The 21,760-nt window shown below is 44.5% G+C and overlaps 1 protein-coding gene across 6 annotated transcripts in view; it reads left to right on the forward strand.

Annotated features, from left to right (window-relative positions):
- Window positions 1–4,512: 4,512 nt before the first annotated feature.
- The window catches only part of ST3GAL6 (ST3 beta-galactoside alpha-2,3-sialyltransferase 6), a 48,213-nt gene continuing 30,965 nt past the window's right edge, over window positions 4,513–21,760 (forward strand). Inside the window, exons 1-2 of one of the 6 annotated variants that reach the window (XM_076349622.1) lie at window positions 4,513–4,732; window positions 4,825–4,995. The gene's annotated coding sequence lies outside the window, so the exon portion shown is untranslated. Of the gene's footprint in view, window positions 4,996–5,318; window positions 5,447–6,004; window positions 6,057–21,760 lie in introns of those variants that run through there. The other 5 variants (XM_076349631.1, XM_076349639.1, XM_076349615.1 and 2 more) reach the window with 5 other exon arrangements.

Here is a 21,760-nt window from a genome sequence, read left to right on the forward strand (position 1 = left end):
AGCAATCATAAAAGGGCAGGTGTTTCATCTTCCAAAAGCAGTTTGTGTCACTCAGCCTAGCACATGAGGCTGAGCGGGTAGGGACCCAGAGCCACAGGCTCAAGGTCTTGTTGTTCTCTCTGAGCTCAGAGCCCATCTGCATTTGGCACCGGGGCCGTGACCTAGCAGCAGACTGCAGATGAGGGTCTCCCACTGCCCCGCCACCCCTCAGCTGGTTACTCCCTCCTGTGCACCACTTCACCTCTCTCCTTCTCCCAGCCTTCCCCTGTGCCATGTGCCACAGCCAGTGTCCTCTGTGAACAGCAGTGCACTGTGTGCCCGTGAGCTGCTGGGTGGGAAGGTGACTGCCATGTCCCCGTCAGATGGGTGGGAGAGATGGATCTTGAGAGGTTTGCCTCCTGCCAGGGGAGGAAGCATCAGCTCTTGCCCTCTTTCCCTGAGGGAAGGGCCGCTTTCAGTGCTGTGAAGCTTCAATTTGGGTTACCCTTGGGTGCATGTAGAGGTGGAGTCATGCCAGTATATTGGCAACAAGGAAGGATGGAGGGGACAAGTCGGAAACTTGAGTTCTGTATGACAGTATAGTTTAACGGAAATAAGGCAACAAGTGGAGGGGAGGAATCTGTGGTTTAATATTGTTCTTGACCTGGTGAAAACCACTAGATGCTCAGGATGCATTTTTCCACAATTTTGCTAAACCCTTTCCCCTTCTCCTTCCTGTTGTTTTACTAGCAATGCTCTTCAAGTGGGTGTGTTTTGACCTATTTTTCCCCTGCACGTGCCTAGTGAGCACAAGGATTTTAGTGCCTATTGGATAATGTATTTCTTTATGGGTTTACAGATGGTCTTATGTATAGATACATGCCTTGAGGGCTTAATTTTGGTTGGCAAATAGTGCTTCCTAATGTGCTCACCACTTCAGATTGCATTGGATTGGCTGGCAGGGAGGCTGTCTCAGCCTACCTGGGTTACCTCCATGACATTTCTTGCTGTCATACGTTTTGTTTGCTTGTATCCTCTCTCCCAGACGGAGTACAGGAGCACTGCACAGCCCAGGGCAGGAGAAGGCACTCTGTGCACTTCACAGAAAAAGCAGTCCCTAGGGACCATGAGAGCAGTCACAGCCTAATGTAGCTCTTTGGTTGACCAGGTCTTGAAAAAGTGACCTCGAACTAGGTGGGGGTTGTGTGCTGTGAGCTCATGACAAATGCTGTGGGTTCTGATGAGATGTCCCACAGCAACTAAACAGATTCTTTAAAGCTCCTAGGACAGGCTTTAGCAAGTTGTCTCCTGGCAGAGAGTCTCTGGAAGAAATATCATGCGACCACAAATCGATGACTAAACAAACAACGTGAGGACTGGTGCTTACTACAGCTTGAGTGGTCAGTGCAGTGGAGAGCAGTCCCCTAGCATCTGGGGCAAGGGGACTGAGAGAAATGCTATGAAACAGAGTTGTGCTGAGACAGGTTTTGGAGCTCAGTAGCAGAGACTGGGGCATGTATGGGACTTGGGGCTGTTCTCACAGTGCGACACAAAGATGATTAGGATCGGACTGATGGTAAGTAGTAAAGCTAGAAAATGAGTGGAGAAGGGATGTTGTGACAGTCTGTATTTCTACAAATGCATTCATCTCCTAAAGTAATTAATAAAGGGGGACAGTTCTGTTGTATCTTAATTCTAGGACCAGAGGTGTATGATAGACTGCATGGTGCATTGCATACACGGAGCCTGATGAGTCATCTTGCTTATTGGATTGCCGGGGAGGAAATCACTTTCATGGTGCTGCAACTTTCCATTCTGTTTATTTCATGTTCTCCACAGTTTTGCTTTTCCCATGTTCAACAGTCTTTTCCTTCCATTTCCTGTAATTTTTATCTTTGCTTTTCTCTGGTTTTGCAAGCCAGGGCAGAATCTGGCTGCAACATTTTCTTAGTTTAGTAGTGACTCAGGAGGTACATAGTTTCTCCTGGAACTTAAATAAGACTCCATTTTGTTTGGATTTATTTTAGTTATTGCTTTGCATTTAAAGGTTTCTGTGGCTTTTATGTTTGGTTTGGGGAGAGGTTTGAGTCTCAGGAGAGTTGATTTTGAACTGAAATAGAAAAAAAAAAACTGTTGACTTTTTGGTCACATGCATTGTTTTTGCTTGCAGGAGCATTAATTTGACTTCCTGCTAGTCATCCTTTTCCAAAGCATTTTGAAGGCTACTCATTGTTGTCACATCATTGCTGATACTATTTGTGTGCAATAGAATATATCCCAGAGAAGTGATTCCTTATACTTTCTGCCAAATAAATTCATTGCTGTTGCAGATTAGTTCTTAATTTCTTGCTTGTACAGATCATTTTGAAAACAGCTAGGAACTAAGCTTTTTCTGCAGTATATTAATTGTTCAAATTGCCATTTGAATCCTTGAATTTAGTTTGACATATTTAGACGACAACAAACACGAGCTTTCATTCTGTTGCTGGTCTTGGACAGTTACAGTTGCCAGAAGAAACTGAAGTGTAATAATCTAATTTGTAATAATGTAATTTCATTATTTGACCAATGTAGTTAGAATTTGCGATTTTGCAGTTTACTCCAGATAGAGGTGTGTTCAGGTATCTTAGATAAAATTCCTTGTATTTATTACACACACACACTGCCTTTAATGCAAGGGAATAAAACTGTCAGCAACAGGTCCTCTGTTCACAGCACTACATCTCCTTCAGACTTTGGCTGCAAATGTGAATGCTTAGCTCTTCCTAGAGCTAGATGCCTTCTGCAAGACTCCCAGAAAATTGACGAGCACATAACTTACAGCCAGCTGTGAAATCAAATGATGACTTCTAAGTCATCACACAGTATCACCATAGGAACATTGCATATGTCTAACTAGCTTCAGAGGCGCATCAGTAACTTGAGTTGGCCTCTCTGAGCCAGTGGCTCAGTCCTGCTAACAGCATGTTCATGTTCTTTACTGCTGTTTTCCAGCCTGCCCAAAGATCCATGCTAGACTGTTACCAATACCCAGGTTAGCTAGAGTGAAATTAGCTCACGCCCATGAACTCATGCACAAAAGATGCAGCTGAAGCACACGCATCCTGTCTGGAACAGGGGCAGGAATGGCGTGTGTTTCCTCAAGGTTTCCTACACTCGTCTGCAGTGAATAGTCCCAGCATCTTGTTCTGCAAAAATCTGGCACATCCCGAGAGTAAGTCCATCCTGTATCCTAAACAAAGGCGAGGCCTTGCAAAATAAAGCAAGGCTAGAACAAAATAATACTGGATGACATAATTTAAGACTCTCATGAAACGTACGAGCAAGGGGAACGAAGTGAAGTCACATAACCCATCTTCTGGTATTTCCTAACTTCTGACTCCTTCATTGTGCAACCTTAATGATTTTTTTTTTTAATTGGTTTTGTGCCTATAATACTTAGGCGAATTGAAGAGTAAAGATGGAAGAGATGAGAGCTAATAGGAAAAAGATATAGCAGAGTTAAATAAACTAATTTTAGAAGGCAGATATTTTAGCTATGTACTTTGAAGCAGCTTGGTTTTGTAAAGGCCAGGATATGAAGGGTGAAAACCTGAGGAACCTCGTGGGAGAAGGGGCAAAAGTACAAAGGTATTTTCAGCTCAAGGCAAGACAAATTACAGAGGACTGAACTTTGGTTCCCAGCCCAGAACACATTGAAAGCTGTCTCAGCAGGCTACAGAGTGGGACGGTCCCTTAAGAATAGACAAAATTTCCCTGCTTTTAATCTGTTATTTTTATTACGTGTACATATAGGCTGTATAAAACTGCTGCTGAGAAGAGACTCCACCTCTGGTCATTCCCAGTGATAGCTACCAAAAAAACCAGGAGCTGCTCTTCCAGTAAAGGAAGTATCTTGTTCTGATACAATGCTAAAAACATACTGCAAGCTCTCTGAAGCATCATAGAGAAAAATTTCAGGTGAGAAGAGGTCAGGATCATAACGTGTGAAACAGGAGAGGACAATTAAATTATTAACAACCCCTCAGATTTCTTCTAGCATGTTACACTACTCTGGGCAAAATACAACATTGATGCAGCACACGATTCCAGACAAACTGATTTTTTGCATCCCCTTTATTACTGGCAGAATTATTTATTAACCTTATTTTCAAATAGTAACGCCCAGTCCCACGCGGTTGGGTGCTGTCGTGTGGAGAGAAGGGTGTCCAGGAGCCCCATGGCTCTCTCCTGGGTTGGTCATACAGGGTGAAGCTTCGTTTTGCCCCTGGCAGCAGCTCTTCGAGGGGGGGCCAGTTCCTCCCCTAATGGCTTTCACTGGGGCTGGCTGGAAGGGGGTGCGGTACTCGGAAGGGGCGAATCCTGCACCTGAAATAACTGTTGTGGCTTTTGGCTTGCTTGGCTTCCCCCCTACCCCCCCAGGTGACAATCGGTTTGTCAATGAGCTGTTAATTCCCGGAGGCTGAGGAGGCGCTAGCGGGGCGGGGTGGGAAAGGCTCATGCAGCGGCGGGGGCGGCTGCCCGCCCCCCGCTCTGCGGGTCTCCCGCCCCCCCCGGGCTGTCGGGGCGAGCGCGGAGGGGGAAGGCTCCCGCCCTCGGCGAACCGCCGGCCCCGGGGGAGGAGGAGGAGGAACAGTGGCTGCGGCTCCGGCTGGAAGTCAGTCAGAGAAGATACGCTCAGTACGGGGGGAGGGAGGCGGAGTAGCTCTTTGGCTTTCTTCACGTGAGCGTCTGCTTCCCCAGCAAGGCTTTGGTATAAATCGAGGAGGAATTTCAGCAGACTCGAGCCAAATAATATCTCTGTCTAAAGGCACAGCGTGGTTCCTTTTACGTTTTCTCTTGCAGGTGGGCCTCAGCTGAAACAAGCCTTCCTCTTCATCCTTATCGTAACCACCACCGTACGGGAATAAGGCTGAAGCTACCGAGAGGCTGGCTGGACGGCCCTGATAAGCGACAAGTTCGGTCCTTGCGTCTCACATGACTTAAAAGATAAAATATCTGCGCTACTGACAATTGGTAAGTGAATACCCGTGCTGTATAAAGCGTAGCTAGCTCTGTAAACTGTTGCATAGGCTGAGAGGATCTTGTGGATGGTGCCTGAACCCGTAGGACCGGGTACCCTGAAAAGTGCTTGTTCCCGAGTTTGCCGGCGCTTCTCCCGTGAGACATCTCGCCACGCTCTTGCGTTATTTCAGACGGCAAAGCTTCCAGCTAACCTCATGTAGAGTCTATGCATGCTTCCAATTTTAAAACCTCCTTCAGGTTAAGTACTGATGGCAGCAGCTGCCAACAACATTGCTATTCGGTGTAAATTACCACATATTCAAAGGCAGAGCTGGCTATTCCGATACATCAGCATGTTCCTCGGTGAAAGCATTCAAGGAATTAATTGAACTTCCAGAGGGATGAAGCCTGCCTCTACAAGCCTCCTTTGAAGAGAATACAATTTTAATCGGCTTGAGAGCTGGTGAGATGAGATGTCCCAGACCTTTCCCAGAGGTTCCTGGGAACTTCCTGCTAAAAATTAACATCGCGGCGTAGCAGGGACCCGGTTACCTGTGGGGATGAGCCTGACAGAAGCTGAAGCGGCGCCGCCGCCGCCCGGCTTGCGGGCGGCATTTGGGTGCGCTTGATGCCGCACACAGGCGGCCGGTGCTGGGGACCGCCTGCGCCGGGGGAGAGGCCGGGCTGGGGCGCCGCCCGGGGCCGCATGCGGGGCCGGATCTCGTCCCCGGACGGAGAAAGGCCCCCCGGGGGGCGCCGCCCAGCAGGCGGCGGGGGCAGCCGCGGGGAGCGGGGCCTCTCCGACCGCCGCCGCCGGGGAGCGCGGGAGGAACCGCCCGCGCCGCAGGGGAGTCCGGCGCCGCCGCCCAGCCAGGGAGGCGGCCTGGGGGGGGGGGGGGGCGGGGGAGGTGAGGGAAGGGGCCGTCCCCGTTCCCCCGGCGGCTCCCCCTGCCCGCCTCTCCCCGGCCTCCCGCAGCAGCCCCGCTCCTGGGCGGCAGGCGGAGCCGGCCCCAGCCCTTAGCCAGCTGCCGCGCCGGGCCGCCCCGCAGCCGCCTCGGGGCCCCCCGCGAGCGGTGAGTCGCGGCGGGCGGGCGCGCGCGGCTGCAGGCGGCGAGTCCTGCCGGGGGGAGGGGGGGAGTTAAGGGGCGGCGGGGCGCTGACCGGGGGCTCCGGGGCTGGGCAGGGCAAGGCAGGGGGGAAAGCGGGCTCATGCAAGCAGGACAGCCCCGCGCAGGGGGAGCCTCCCGGCAGAGCTGGCGGCGGCCGGCAGCGGTCCGTCAATAAAATTTGAGAGGAGATGCGTGGCTTCTGCTAAGCTGCTTGGGTCTGGTAATCCCACCCTGTTGCCGTGGCTGCCAGTCAGGCAGGTTCCGATAAAGGATTGCTTTTAGCGGGGGTACCGAAAGGGAGGGGCTGCCTCTTGGAAGCGCCGAAGGCCTAGGGAAAGGAACAATGGGTCTGTGGGTAGACTCTGCCTTGAGCTATGTAAACCCATTACTTGTAGTTTAGGGAAGAAACAAACCCTGGAAGTTTTATGTTCTCTGCTTTTTTTAAAGTCTCTGGATTATTATTTGGCAGTGGGGGTGGTGTTTCTATTTTAGTTATTGCAAGCTGTGAGCTCAGTCCTGCTGTCCTTTCTCAAATTAAAATTTCCAGTCAGATGAACAGCTGATCTATTGGGGTTTGTGGCTGTTGTTTCAGTTGGGTAACAGGAGCACTTTCTGTCCAAGTTTCTTCAGTTTTTTGTCTCTCTCTTCTTCACCCGCTTTATGCCGAGCTATTCTTACGTACAATGTGGTTGCAAAATTATTTAGAAAGGATGAACTTTGCAATGGGATGAGATTACTTGTTTTAACCTGGCAATTCTATTGCAGCTGAACTGTGTAAAAATGTTATACAGAAAAATACATAACTTCTACTGTGGAGAATGCCATGGTACTAGACTGGTCACTCCTATAGTTAAAAAACTAAATACAGGAAGGGCTTAAAGGAAATGTGTATGGAGCGAGGCTTCCTACCCATCCATTTCTGAGCAGGAAATATTGCTATCTCATTAGGTCACAGAAGTGTTATTTCTGAAACTAAAATAACTTTCCTTCCATATGTAAGATTGCACCAGCCATATCCTTGGTTTTTTTTTCCCACCTATATGAAATAAATCTGCGGATCTTTCTTTCCAGCTTGATGCAGTACCTGCTTTTTTAGCACGTCTGTCTCTCTGCTGAACTGAAGCAGAGTCAATTAAGTTACTCTTTAAGTGTACAGCTGTTTATTAAAGCAGCAGTATTAAAGGTGGGTAAGTCCCATGGTCTCCCTGAGAGTCGTCTTGTCTGTAGGAGACCTCTCCTGCTTGTGGGATGTATGAATAATCTAGTGAGACTCATGAGACTCCCAGTGTTCAAACACCCGCTGTTCAAAACCAGGAAGAAAGTTCTGTGGAAGCAATTGCCTGATGGGGAAGTGCCCATGGGAACAGCTGCAGAGAGTACGCAGGCAGGTCAGCAAAACCTGAAAGCTGGCAAGAAGATCACAAGTGCCCAAGTTCTAAGTTGTAAAGAAGTGGGGAAATAGGTGAGTTATGGTGTTTTGGCTAGACAAGGTGATTGGCGAGATGTTATCTTGATATGTACTGTGTGCGTGGCTAAATAATGGCTTTAGCAGTTACGCGGGGGAGTTGGCTCGCTGAGGAGGGAAATACAGCAGCCAATATGGTGACGGGTCTCATTCACTGCGGCAAGCACTCGAGGTGCTTCTTCACCACCTCCTCAGACCTTTGAAAGCTTACAAGCAGAGACAGTTTTAGAGGATTTGGATGATTGCTTTCTTCCTTGTGTGATCATTTTTGGATAGAAGGCGGCAGGGAGTGAGAATAGTCTTATGATAGCTTCTTTGTGCCGTTTTATCTCGGGCTTGTTTTCATTGTTAGTTTCTGGGCACACCATGATTAGTACCTTTCAGTAAAGGTTTGATCTGTCCTCCCAAGACAGGCTTGGGAAAGTTCACATAAACCTGCTTTGACTGATCTGTGGTTTTCTGCTTCTTGTGTGTTGCTTCATATGCTGTTGGAGGGCTTGGTTCAAGTATTTTGGCCTGGAAGAGGACGCAGTCAGATGGGTCATTTGAAGATAAAACTTGAAGACCACCATGAGTCTCCATGAGGCAGTCCACACCATTGACTCAAAGGGGCTTGTAAGGAAAAACTCTTCCCCTGCCTCCGCTGTATAGCTTGAGCCATAGCACAGGATCTTGGTTTGTTTGTCTTTGTACCTTAAGATTAAGGTTATTTTACTTCTAAGCATGAAAGGTTGTTTTTACTGTGTGTGTGCTCTGCTGTGACTCCCTAGTTACACGCATTTTAGGAACGAGCTCAAGATTACTTGAAATACCTCTCTTTACAGGCATCTTTCCTTACAGATGTTTGCACAGTTGAAATGTGCACTGTGCATTTGAGGAGTTTAATTAATCAAGCTTATGACAACTCGTTTGTCATTCGAGTAATTTGTTCATCAATTTCTCTAGCCTTATAAAGAAGCTAGTAAATAATATTTATTTTAATTTATGGGATAACTGAGCGTACAGGGTTTTTTCTTTTTCAGAGTTTCTATTTTCTATCTTCTATTTACTCAAAAGACCAAGAGTTTTGTAGCAGAATAAAAAAACCCCTGAACTTCCCATTAATCCGGTTTCTTCTACTTCCATTTTTGCTATGTTACATGTGACTTCTTCTGTACCTATTCATAGTCTTCAAGGGAAATTAAAATAAAACTTCTTTTATTATTTGGTGTGTGAACATCTTGAAGTGTTAAATCTTTTACCTTCCTTCCTGCTACAGAAGAACCTAAACCCTCAGCTTTTCTTGACGTGTATTGAGCTTGGGAGGAAAATGTGATGTGCAAGCTATTTGCTTTACAAGTCACCTTTCAGTAGTGTGTGGAAATGAATCTTCTCTCACTTTGCGGTTCACTGTATTAATTGCTGGTATCAGTAGCTGCTATTTGTGCAGAAAGCTTGAAAAGCTGAAAAGTGATGGGCAGCACTAGCTAGTGTGTGCTATGAAGCAAAAATAGGCTAAATGTGGCTTGCATGTGGTATCACTACGTTTTGAAAAATGCGTTGAACAAATGCAGCTGCAGAATGTGGTAAAATACTTTGCAGTAGTGCTTCTTGCTATGTTCTGTACCTATCATCTTAAAATATCACATCCTTTTAAAGTTCATTTTGTTAGGGTGGGGTGGCTCTTCAGTGTTCAAAGACGGTCATTCTTTGGTCTTGAAGGCAAAAGTGAAGCCTTGATATCTTGAGGGGAAGCCCCTTTACAGCACTGCAACAGAGTGAGCAAATTGTAAGCGTCCCCCGGAAAATACCCAAAATTTGCGTGTAACTGTTCTGCATTGCCTCTGCTCCTAGCTCTGGCAGCAGCAGTAAAACTGAAGTACATTGTGCTAGAGCTATTCCTTACATTCCAGTATCCATGAGGAGCCAGGAGGAGCAAGGCAACAACTCGAATAGCCCCCACTTGCCCTGGATGGGAAGGGAAGGCTGGAAAACTTGAAGAGCCACAAAGCTGATCCTCCCTCCTGTTAGGAGGGCAGGAACGGAGTAATCAAGGAACTGGTTTTTAAGAGCAGACAGGAATGAAATGAAGTTCAGACTTAATCATTAAAGGTGCTCTTAACATCTGTTGATTTACAGTGCAAGTTTCCATTCCCCTAGCAGGAATATTGCTTTCTTTTGGGCCACTAGCCAGTAGGAAACTTTATTTGTGAGGTGGGTGGCTAGCAGTCTTAGATTTCCACAGACTCTTCAACTCACTTTTAGAACAACAGTTTCTAGCCCTTGTGAGTACAGGTCGGAAACACTAAAATAAAGATCAGCTGCTGCAGAGCTCAGAAAAGATTTGTTAGACTGCATCTGCAGGCTGACACTTTTGCAGCGCAGCGGTAGCCGGCCACTGCTTTCATTCACTACTGCTTTTCAGAGTCCTGTGGCCAGTGGTGAAACGAGAATGGTGAGGGGCGCGTCGTCAGCTTACCTGGAGCCTTAGCAGAGGTAGGCAGCGGAAATATGCATATGTAATGGCCATTTAATAGTAAATAGAAAATGTGTGTGTGTGTATAAAATACAAATGATACCGCATGTGGGATGGGGGAGGAGGAGTCCCTTTCCCAGGGTAAGAAAGGAATTGAAGTTGTGTTTTTGCCATTATCTTCTTTTCTTTTGTCCAATGTAATTGTTGGTCTATGTAGCTCCCTCCTGGGCAGCTAATTTTTGCAGGTGTGTTGCGCTGACACAGTTCTTTGGCTACACGATGACCTGTGTGGGGGAAGTGATCTGTTTAGGGAAAGGAGCATACAAGCACCCTAGCGTAACACAGGGACAGTGGGGGAAAGGAACTTGTGGATTTTCCCCCCTACAATGAGGAGAGAGGAAGGTGCTTGCTGCTTAAGAGCTGCTGTTGCTGAACGAAACAACAACCTTATTCATCTTTTGGCAGTCAAGATAGATCTTTTCTATTTCTTTGAAGATCTTAAACCTGTCTACGTCCTCCACCAGTGTCACGTCTGAGCACCCTGGAAACATTATCACCTTGATCTTCACAGTGCTTCAGGTAGTCTGAAGTCAGTGTGTGGGATTGAGACCAGGAGGAGGGTTAGTGGTGTAGACGGGAGATACCCTGTAGGGTTTGACTGAACATAACGTTTGCACAAGATTAAATGGAGCCATAATATTAAATCCACTTGGTGAAGCGCCAGAGCAAGTTAGGATTTGTCCGTATTGGTGAATGCGAACAAGGCTTGCTAGCATGCGGTAGCTAGTCTTGATCGTGCCCCTTGTGTAGACAAGTTACTGCCTTCTCATTCAAGGAGGGAAAAGCTTGTGTTTTGCTGGAAACAGTTAAGGGAAAACTACAGCTAGCTCTGCTTGCCCAAACGTTTTGCAATATTTAATGAGACAGGGTGACTGTTACTTGCCTCAGCTGAGAATCTGAAAGCTTATCCTCCCCCCTCCAATTGTAATTGGAAGTTTTAATTCCCCATTCTCAAAAAGTTGAGGGCCTCAGGACTGTGCCTGTAGTGAAGTGCCCTCTGGTTCAGCAGCTCTGATGCAGTGATAGCACTTCAGTCTGTTTTAGTGGGTTTCCTGTCCTTTTTTTTTTTCCCTGGTTCCCAAGTGTAGACGTTGGCAGGTCCATAAAAGGATACTAAAAGGAGTAGGCAGGGATGTTATCATTCAACTCCTGTACTAAACAATTGTAGGTGCTGCAAGGGGAATGTGTGGACAAGGGGAATGAACCACAAAATGTCCACAATGTGCTGTCCCTGAATAGCATCTCTCTGTGTCACTGCTGGAGATAGACTAGTGGGCTAGATGGACATTGGTCTTACATAGCAGAGCATTTCTGGTGCCTGTGTTGCTCACCTTGTGCTTTGGAGCACAGGCCAGGTGTGTAAACTGGGTTTTGAGTAGCCAGATGGTTAAAATACTGGTCAGTGTAAATACCGCTTGTACAGTTCCTCAAGATTGCCTTTTCTTGCAAAACATGTTTTTGGAAAAGGAAATACTTCATTTTCATCGAAGCAATTTGAATGGAATAACTATCTTCGTTCCTTCTTTCGTCTGTGCTAAAGGCACGCCGTAATTGTTTTCAACTTGGGACATCGGTTCTTAGATGGCTTAGCCTCAAACCTTAGGTTTTGTATTAGTTTAGAGATTTCTAATCTAAATTGAGAATGTTGTTCAGAGCTTTTTAGAAAGAACGGTGAAGTGAAATAGAATATGCATCTCGTTCTTCAGGTTTCACAGAGAATATTTCCTATAAGAAATACTGGCTGGTGTCAGAGTGACTTTTTTTGAAGCTGGGTGACTGAAGTCAGCTAACACTATCTATTAAGTGACTGAAAAGGATATTTAAAATGTTAAACTTCAGGCAACTGTTTTGGGAAACTTGGACACTTAGGTGTTTGTGCAAGGCTTTCAAAATTTTAGCACTCTTCTTTTTAAATAGCCAGAGGCTCTTATAATACCTCTGCCACACAATTGTGTGACAGATATAATGAAATCAGGTTTCTGATGTCTTTCTGCATGTTGACTTTCTGATCTTTAATGAAAGATGAGCTTATAGGGTTTCTTTGTTCTACCCAGCTGCCTGTTTATTTTTGCAAAACTTGTGGAGGTCTCAAACGCATTAAGTTCCTAATCTCCTGTCAAGTGTGACGGAAATTAGCCAAAGGGGTTCAAAAGTTCTATAGGGAAGGAAAGAAAGGATATGCATGCATGCACACAGGGTATTATTGCATAAATCTCATTTCACGCTAAGAACACATGTGCTAGAACTAAAAGCCTTTTACTGTACTGCATTTCATGCTGTAATGGAGTTCTGCGTCGTCTGCAGCGTGAATAGCCATCTGATAGGACACGGTGGTGCTGGAGGCTGAGCTGGATTTGGTGTGGTCAGGGTAGCGAGGAAAAGATGTCAATAGGCAACACAGCAGGTCCTGCTCACAGTGTATCTTGCTCTAGAGGACTTCCAGTTTCGTGCTGAAGCAAATATCGGACTTCATGTTTTATTCCTGCTGCAGCGTGGGCCAGTTTGGTTATGGAGGAGCAGATGTGTGCCACAAAAGAAGTTCATCGCCCTGCTGTGACTCACAGGGAGGTGTGCTCTGTGTTGTCTCAGGGCTTACCTGTTACTCTCTTTATCTTCAGAGAAGATACTTGCACATACAGCCCTGGGCAAATCTGATGCTCAGCAAAGATCAGGTAGGGGAGGATAGCTAATCTCTTTAAAAATACTACAGTCCTGAAGAAACTCCTGTTTATTTTGCTGTAGCATTTAAGGACTGTTGAAACTGAGAATTGAACAGTAAAAATAGACACTCTTTCACCTACAGCAAACCAGACTTGGCTTAGAAAGTAACAGATCAAACTGATGGAGGGAGCTGATGACATGCAGCAGAAGGTACCGCGTGAAGCCATCGCTGCAGCAGGGTCCCGGCTGCGTGCCTGCAGTCTACCCCCGCCCTCCCCCCTCCCCATGGGTTGCGTTTAACCTTCAGTGAGGATTGAGGTCTGAAAGTCCTAAATGGGCATCTCTGTGTAGCACTGAGAAAAGCGTATAAGCTTTCCCGGCATTCCCTACTGACTCATTTAGGCAGCTTTCCTCCCAGACAGATGGCAATTGAAGATTACAATCAGAGATAATTAGCTTTCCTCATGTATAGGTAAGGAAACTAAGCTGCATAATTCAGGGCTATGAACTCCACTGTAGGATGAATACCCACTAAAAGTTAGCACTGCAGTACAGGCTGCTGTAGTGTCATTTTATAGCTCTGTACACACAGAAATATGTAAATGAACTTGTGCAAACTTTTTCATAAGGAGCTGAGTTCCCTTACAGCAACTAACAGTTGCTCTGTGAAGAATTCCAGTTCTGGTTTTATGTCTTTTAGGTTGCTCCTTTGTCCTGGGTTTTTATTGTGAATTTGATTTCAGCTTTGTCTAAGGAAACACACAATTAATGATACTCTGAATGCTGAAGTCGGGTACACCTACATCTTTGTTCCCCTTGGAAAGCTCATTACCTTACAAATAACTTTTTTTTTTTAACACATGTAGACTTACTGGCAACGTTTTTCATTCAGAAAAGATGTCAGTTAGGACTTTACGTGCTGCATTAAATGTTCTTCAGGACTACATCTTTCAACTATGCTATGTATCTCATAGCTCTCAAAATCCTCAGGATAAGTACTGTTTGGATATTTTATGTGGTAGTTTTTCCTGTATTCACATTTAAGAAATGAAACAAAGCACTAAAAGCCTTTAGGGGATCAGATACAGGCTCTGCTGCAACCTGTACAACAGTTCTTTGTTAGCTCAAAAACACTTACGTCCACAAAGTGTTCTCATAGTTACGAAGTTGCTCATTAGAGCTTTTCTTCTTATGGGTTTTCGTGTTGTTTTTGTAAATAATATTTTCTGAGCTTTAGTGCTAAGAAAACAAAACTACATATAAAGAAGGCTTTTGAAAATAGCCTTAATATTTACAATATTCAAGCTTTTCCGGTTTGGCACTGTCAGTTTGGGTTTAGCTTTGTTACAGTAGTTAGCAGTTAAGGTGTGTATTCTGATTAATTTTCAAGATCCAAAGGCAATGTGAATGTGTTCATTGCAATGCTGAATTGACAGCACTGGAAATGTAAGGCATTAACGTTATCAGAGAAGCTGCTCAAACTGTTGGTGTCCTGCAGCTTTCTCCTGAGCTGGCAGGATCGCTGCCCTGGGAAACTTCCAAGACTTAGTAGTAGTGTAGGGTAAGTGCTACCACTTATCTCCATTTTCCTCCCTCCCTGAATTAATTTAGCTTTACACTTTCCACTGACTTATTTTGCTGCGTTCCTGAGAATCCCAGAGCTCTCCGTTGGCACACGTGCATCGCAGCAGATTGACTTGCAGAATCTGCTGTTGGGGTGAATTCCAACTCAAACAGCTGGGGATTTGGGGTTTTTTTTGGTGGTGTTTTTTTTTTTTTAGCAGTTGAGGCAAGATAGGGAGCAACACAGCAAAAATCAGTGAACGTAGTATGTTTGGGGCTCTAACTACAGACATGCTTTGCATTTTATTTAAATGAAAATTAAACTGTTTAGTTTTGTATGCTGGTAGAAGCATGTTCACACCTATTTGCTGGGCCTCTTAATCCACACAAACATACATAACGTAACTTGTTGCTTTTTAAAATATGGGGACTAAAAATTCCAGTAAAAAGAGCTGTGGCATCAGATGATGGCAGTCCGTGCATATTTGGACTTAATCTTGACTGGGGTTTGCAAATACTACTGTGAAAACTAGTCATACAAAAAGCACCTGTGTCTCTAGGGACAGATTCTGATACCAGAATCAGGATTTACACTGTTATGACTAAGTGAGAAATTAGTCTGATTTACTTAGGACTTGATGTAGATGGGGAGCATTTCATTCTCCAGCTGCTGGTAATGAAGCAACTAAATTAGCCCTCTCAGTTACCTTTTTTTTTTTAAACCCAAACATTATTCCCTCTGCCCTTGAGAGCCCTAATTTTGCTTGTGAGTGGGCGTGGGTTTTTTGGTGATTTATTTTAGCCTAGGGTTGAGATTATTCTTTATTTTCCCTAAGCTGACTGGTAGATGTAGTTTTTTAATTCCCAGCCATTTTTGTGAGAGCTGAGGTTAAATCATTAGCTCCAAATCAGCCAAAGCTGGATTTTTTTAGATATCCTAGGCATTATTAGAAGACAGTGTGCCTTGTTTTAAGGTGAACTTAATGCTGTAGTGAATGTGCACCTATAATACAGATAAAATTCTCTGGTTGGACCTTTACTTATTTAGATTGATCATAGTTGGGGGGGGGAACTCGTGAGCTGATATGGTTTGTAACTGAGCTGTTTTGAAACCTGACTAATTTGGCTATTTCCAGCCTTTTCTCCTTCCACTTTTTCCCATCTTTTCTCTCTGGGAAACCTAAGAAGGATTGTTCATTTGACCTCGAGCCTCTGGCTCTGCAGGCACTTGTGGACAGAGAACAGTGGGTGTGAATGAGTAACTTGATGTAGTGGAATGTATATCTTTCTGTTAATCACTTTCTGTTTTCTCAAGCATTGTGTTAATCACTTTCTGTTTTCTCAAGCATTGTGTAGTATGTCTGTTGTCTTTGTTGTTTAAGAGGAGGTGAGGAAGCAAAACAACTCAAAACCATGACACTGTTCCTTCAGGAAGAGCAGTTCAAGTTGACAGAAACCTTTTCAGTTACACAAATCAAGGTATGAGGAGCAAATGGCTTGAACTCAGTCCCCCAGAACGTGTTGCATGGCTTGTTTATATCCCAGTCTTTCTGGAAGAAGAGCTGAAGGGGGAGGGGAAACATAGGCTGAGAAAGAACAGTATTGTCACCACAGTATGCAGGAGGAGCTGTGTGGGTTTATAGGACCTGTTCTCGGTGTATTTTGTTCTATCATGTATTATACCGACACCTATGATGTGTAATATATAAATAGCAGCCTAGCTTAGGCTGGCTAAAGCTTTAAAGGTTAATCTGGGAGAGTACAACACGGCTGCAAGAAATCTTTCAGCTAAGGCTGTTACTGAAATTGTGATTTTTTTTAATTTTTTTTTTTAAAGGTGTAGTTAGAGCTGGATTTGTGGCATTTGCTTTGACTGAAGCTTTGGGAGTTGAGGAAGCAGAGCTATCTGTGCTCCACTCATACCTCCTTTGGACCTTGCATGCATGGGTTAGCTTTTGACTGAACCCGAAGTAATTGTTTTTTTTACTGCACTGCATCTCTCTGGCTGCTGGGCATGGCAGTAACTGCTGGTCTGTGTTCAAGTGCACTGGAGGAAGAAAGAAAAAAAAAAAGGCGAAGTGTGTTCGGGGGAGGCCTGTGGAGGGACAGGACAGGGAAAGCATATGGCAATGTCTGTCCCCAACTTCTGTGCACCTTTGCATAAATTGGCCACTTCCTTCTAGTTCTCATCTCAAGGCACAAAAGCAGGCAAGAAGCTGAGGCTGTGGACTTGATCTTATACTTGATCATAATTACAGGAAAGGTTTCTGGAAATCTGTGATACTTAGAAAGCATCAGTTAGAGGAGGATCCAGTACTTATTATTGTTCCTCTTCCCCTCAAAGCCACAAGTTGGATTTGGATCTACCCAGGGCTGACTTTTAAAGTCAAGTTAGCAGTGTTTAACTGCGCTACAAAAAGCGCGTCCATTGTTGGAATGAGCCCCAAGCCATTTTGGAACATTAGGGAATATTGTTTTCTATCTTAGAGGGGAAAAATAATTAAAAACCAGCGTTTACCAGCTGAGAAGTATCAAACCAGCTGTCTCTTTTACGCTTGCAGTTTTAATTGTGTGTCTACAGCATGCAATGGAGCATGCTGTAACCTTGAGCTGGTGCCAGGGATCCACATTGCACTGTGATAATCTGAGCCAAAATATTAGCTTGGATCTCAAGGGTGGCATAGCAACCCTGTGATAGCCCCAAGCTGGAGGTAACATGTTCTGCCTCTCAGCAGGGCTAATTAACTCAGCATCAGGCAGTTACACCGAATACTGCTCCTATTTGAGGGCCATTTCAGTGATACATAATGCCTGTGCTCCATTGTGTTTTGCTCATCAGGGTTTTCTGGCAGGATGCACTGGCTGATGCTTTGTACTCCTGTTTTTCAGCTGTGGAGCTAGTATTTGGTGTCAGTATAGGTGACATTAAATTTTGCATTGGTAGGCCCAAAAGTGATATCTCTGTGAAACAACGCACATCATTGATCATGGTACCTCTGAGAACAGGATCACAGCAGTTTTTTGCAGCCAAGAGGGGGACTGTTTCAGCAAGCTTTAAAAAGCTTGTAGTAACTTGACCTAGGCTTGTACACGTGTCTTCTTGCTATCCAAGAAACAGTCTGATGAGTGCATGCAACCTCTCTTTTTCTCTGGCCTGCCTCCACTGTGGGGCACATGTAAAAGCCTCCTGGGTGCCCAGGCAGAGGGAGGGAGGAGGAGTGAGAAAGGAGTTACATCACTGAACAGATGATACAGCACTAGATAAAAAGGAGGTAAGAACAAGAGAGTCTGGGTGTGGTGATAAGACTGTAAGAGTAAGTCAGGACCTGCAGGCCTTTTGCAGCTTTTGCCGAACTCCCCCTATTGATGGCATGACTTCCTGGAAGGCTACAAACTTCTGTTTTTCAGATCTTGTCTGAAATGTTGAAGGGCTTAGGTTTGGCTAGAACAAGCCACCATACCTGATTTTTTGCATTTAAAGGTGGTAATGGGAATGAGGTGAGAGCGCGCGGGGCTGGAGGTAAAGGTTTGGAGGGGTGTAGGTGCTGCGTTGCCCGTTATGCCCAAGACACAGAGGTAAACTGTGCTTATTCCCGGGCCTGCCTGCAGCTTTCTGGAAGGGAGCTAACCTCGCTCTTCCACCAGCCATCCTGTCTAGGTAAATTAGGATTGCAGGGGGTGAAAATACAATAGATTTGACTGGACTGGGATTCTTTATCAATACCTTTTAGCTGAAGGGTGTGCCTGCATGGGAAGAGTTTCTGAGCTTATAAGTAGGACTGGAGAGTCACCCAAGAGGGAAAGTGATGCAGAGATCTCCTTTGAAGATTTTTGATAGAAGCAAACTGAAATGGCGATTGTCAATGAAAAATACCGATTAAGTTGCTTTTCCTCCTTACTTGACCCAGCTGGCAGGCATGTTCTGGTAAGGAGCAAAATACTGGTGAAAGACAAAAATGGAATGAAATAATCATGAATTGTCCACAAAATGATAAATGTGTTGCTGTCTCTTGTGGTACAGAATAGGTTTCACCATTAGCAGGATGATGAAAGGGAGGGAGGCAAGCACTTAGGCCCTAAACCCAATCTATTAACTCTTGCAGCCTGTCCTGAATTAGTGTGCAGCCGTGCAAAAGGTCGAAGGTGGACACAGCTCTAGTCTACATCTCTTCCCCAGTAGATTAATGTCAGCAGAGGCTACATTTCGGACTGTAGTTGCTGATAAATAACAAGGGTTGACTAAATCTACTAAACGTTGCTACTACTGTGATACTAAATCTACTGGACATGATTGCTTGCTGTTGAGTACTTGGAAAAAAGACTACCTTGCTATTTCTTTTCAGGTCTTCTGCAGTAGTTGGAGAAAGGGGAAGTGTTAGGGGAAACATCGGAAACCTTCCTTAACAAAGAGAAACTGTCTCTGGAGGAAGACTGTCTTTTTTCACAGTTATCAGGATGCTGTGGAAGTAAATGGCTAGTCCAGTATGCTCTTGGAGGGGAAGAAGGCTCCAGTTGCCATAGTCAGCAAACTCTTCCTCTACTGCTTATCCCCTCATCATTGAAAGAGATTAGAGCAGAAGGAGCCTGAAAACATCTTATCTTCCAGTGCAGGAAAAATCTTTAACTGCTGGTAAAGATAGTACATGTGGTGTGATGGTGGAAGTCCCCAATAACATTTTGACACAGTAAAACCTTAGTTTTTTGATGTCGTGGTTTGTGCAGGCCTTCAGGAACAGGAATAACTGTTTTGTGTGGGGCAGGGCAGGTTAGCACGAATCTTTTCCAATTGAGATGCTGTTAAACTTACTACTTCAAAACCAAGTCACTGTTGTCGGAGAGTTAGAAATGTAGTTTTAATTCAGGGCCACTTTGCTAGAATAATCCAATATATCTACCTTCCTCATTTAAACTTAGTATTTCTGAGGACTTCTGTTTCTTAATAAGCTAAAATCGAAAGGAGCATTGGAAATGATGAAAAATTTAAGGAGCGTGTGAGGGAAGGCACTAAACTGGCTCGGCCAGTTCAGTACCTTTAAGACTCTGCTGCAGTGTTACTGTATTGTCCACTACAGCATTTCCTTCCTGAAGAGGGGGAGAATTAATGAACTATGCACGTACTTAGAGCAAGACCTGGAAGAGTTAATGATGAATAGTGTATAGATTTGGCAGAAGAAATATATAGATATGTGCCATAATGTGCTCACGTTTTGGCAGCTTAACTTGAGACAAATGACGACATGAGAACCTCCTTGGTTGTCCTTCTGCTGCGTAGTTGTTCCACTGGGTATGCACTACATCCTGACCAAAAGGAAGCAGTGCTGCAGGACTGGTGATCACAAGCAAGCCCACAAAATAGTGACTACATCTTAAAAATCCTGATGTTTCTTTTTAAACTTTTTAGTAGGGTTTTTATGTGCTTTTTCCACTGTCCCTTTAAATTTCAAGGTCCACTCGAAGCACATTTTTCAAACTCACTTCCCTTCCTCTCCCACAACTGCAAGGGCTAGGAATTTGAGGTCTGAGTGAGCTGAAACTTTCATGCTGTCAGTTAATTGCAGCAGCAAGAAGTTAAACTGTCACAAGACTAGGTAAGGAGCTAAGATTATTTTAAGATGAGTAGTATTTAATTTAGTAGTAACCACTTTTTAATAAATATTTGATTAACTATTTACTTTAGTAATAGTCAAAGGTGCTTTACAAAATAAGTAGGACAGATGGCAAAGCCTCCTGCATTGTATTATTAACAACCTAATTTTAAGCAAGAAAGCAAAAGGAAGGCTTATAAGTGTTATGAAAAAAGGTGATTGTAGTGTGGTCATGTGATTGCCCAGTCCAACAGCCGTAGTTTCCTGCATGATTATTTTATTCTGTGGCATGGCTGCATCAACTGCATATGTAAGTTGACAGATAAACAGCAGCTATGAGATAGTGGCTCATATCAGATACTGCACTTACTGGAGAAGCAGAATAAAGACTAACTGTAAGTAAAGATGCATCTCTGACAAGGATGTTGGTTCCCCACTTCCACCAAGGGAAGAAAAAATTAGCCTCTGGGCTTATATAGCTAATTTGTCATGTACCCAAATGCATCTCTCTGGTGGGTTGATGGCAGCTGGGGTGGACCCATCTGTCCATAGGAGATGCAGGCTGATCTCTGAGATCTCAATACCATAACAGAGTCTGTCTTGTCTAATTCTGTAATTGTAGCTCTGCCTTGGCAGGGGTGGGAAGTTGAACAGCAGAAGTTAGCTTAGATTCCTATTAAAAAGTGCCCATCAATATTTTTACAATGTTTATGCATCCTGTTGCTTGCTTACTTTCACGGCATGTTAGCTGGTCAATTTTCTGAATGTCGGGCGTTGGCATGCTGGATTCCTTGCCCCTTTCATTGTGTGGATCACTGTAGGCTTTTTAGAAAGAGGAGGGAATTGAATAGTTGAGTTCCAGCTTTGTCCTCCTTGTTTTGCTTAACCCTGACTGACCTTGACCTAAGGGCACCATGACCTCTGTCAGTCAGGTTGATGGGCTTAAATCAAGATGCCAGGTCTTGTGTTGTGATAAATAAGCTGGAATGTGACTGTCATTTTACATCTGAATTGTGTCTTCTCAATTGCCTATTTTCTTGCATCTCTGACTATGGGAATTTTCTAGTGCAATATTTGCATTGTAGGAGTTTGTTTTCCTCTGGTTAACTTTCTATAACACTCAGCTATTTTAAAATAGGAAGGGAGAGCTGGGAAATGCTGTCACCATTAAAAATACACCCAGAATAATTTCTTCCATAAACAAGGCAATGGTTCGGTTTACTAAACCAGGTTAAGAAAGTCTTCACTAAAAAGACTGTCTTTCTTGACTACAGAACTTTCTCTTCAAAGCACTGAATGAAGCCAGGCACTGTGGCATCGATGGGATGGTGAGAAGACACTTGTGTAATTAAAGACCATTTTATGTTCCTAAGAGCTGAGTTAGGTACACCCGTAATGATGCTACATTTTCATGTGTGTGCGTGTTACCGTAATCGGCAGATGATGAACTCTCTAAGACTCAATTTGGAGTTTTAGAAAGCAGGCATTCTTTATTGTGGCGCCAGGTGCAAGGTGGAGTTTCCACAAATCAAGCACACCTATGGCCAGATCACCGTTACATTTATACACAAGAATTATAAGGTAGTACACTCCCAGTTACAATGATTGGTTAGTGATTTACATATAATATCAGTTATGTCATTCTCTTCTGTTACTACGCTTGCACGGGGGAAGGGTCTTCACCTGGGCAAGGGTCTTCTTGACCTGTGGGTGTGTTTTTTAGTATTATAATGAAGGCAGTTCACTTCAGGACACCTTAAAAGTAAGTTTTGTTGCCAAGTTGGCCAGCTAGATACGTACCTTGCCAGGTTGTCAAATAACTCATCCTATATACAATAGAACCTGGGGGCTCTGGTTATGGTCTAGAGGGTCCAGAGAA

The sequence above is a fragment of the Aptenodytes patagonicus genome, chromosome 1 (assembly GCF_965638725.1).
Source record: "Aptenodytes patagonicus chromosome 1, bAptPat1.pri.cur, whole genome shotgun sequence".
In the NCBI taxonomy this organism is placed as follows: domain Eukaryota; kingdom Metazoa; phylum Chordata; class Aves; order Sphenisciformes; family Spheniscidae; genus Aptenodytes; species Aptenodytes patagonicus.